Source organism: Egretta garzetta, unplaced genomic scaffold (assembly GCF_000687185.1).
Source record: "Egretta garzetta isolate BGI_Z169 unplaced genomic scaffold, ASM68718v1 scaffold287, whole genome shotgun sequence".
In the NCBI taxonomy this organism is placed as follows: Eukaryota; Metazoa; Chordata; class Aves; order Pelecaniformes; family Ardeidae; genus Egretta; species Egretta garzetta.
The window spans coordinates 5,833,731-5,833,999 of record NW_009260435.1 but is presented as its reverse complement, the minus strand read 5'-3'; positions in this window follow the sequence as shown (position 1 = coordinate 5,833,999).

Sequence of the window (269 nt, the reverse complement as noted above, 5' to 3'; positions counted from 1 at the left end):
CTTCCGAGGCAAACCCAACCGAGCCGGGCCGGCCCCCTCCCCGCCCGGTAGGAACTGCCGTACGCATCACTAGTTTTCCAAAAGTACTTCAGGCGTCTTCGATTTGCCGGGCACCAGGCAAGCCTGGCCCGGCGGTGCCTCTTCCCCTTCCTTTGTCTAGGGAAGAGCAGGGGTTTACACAGGACCGATCTTTAAAACCATAAACAGTGTGAAATGGCTGCAGTCTCGCTGCGTGAGAGCAGCGGCGATTCCAGCCTCCTGGCAGCCAG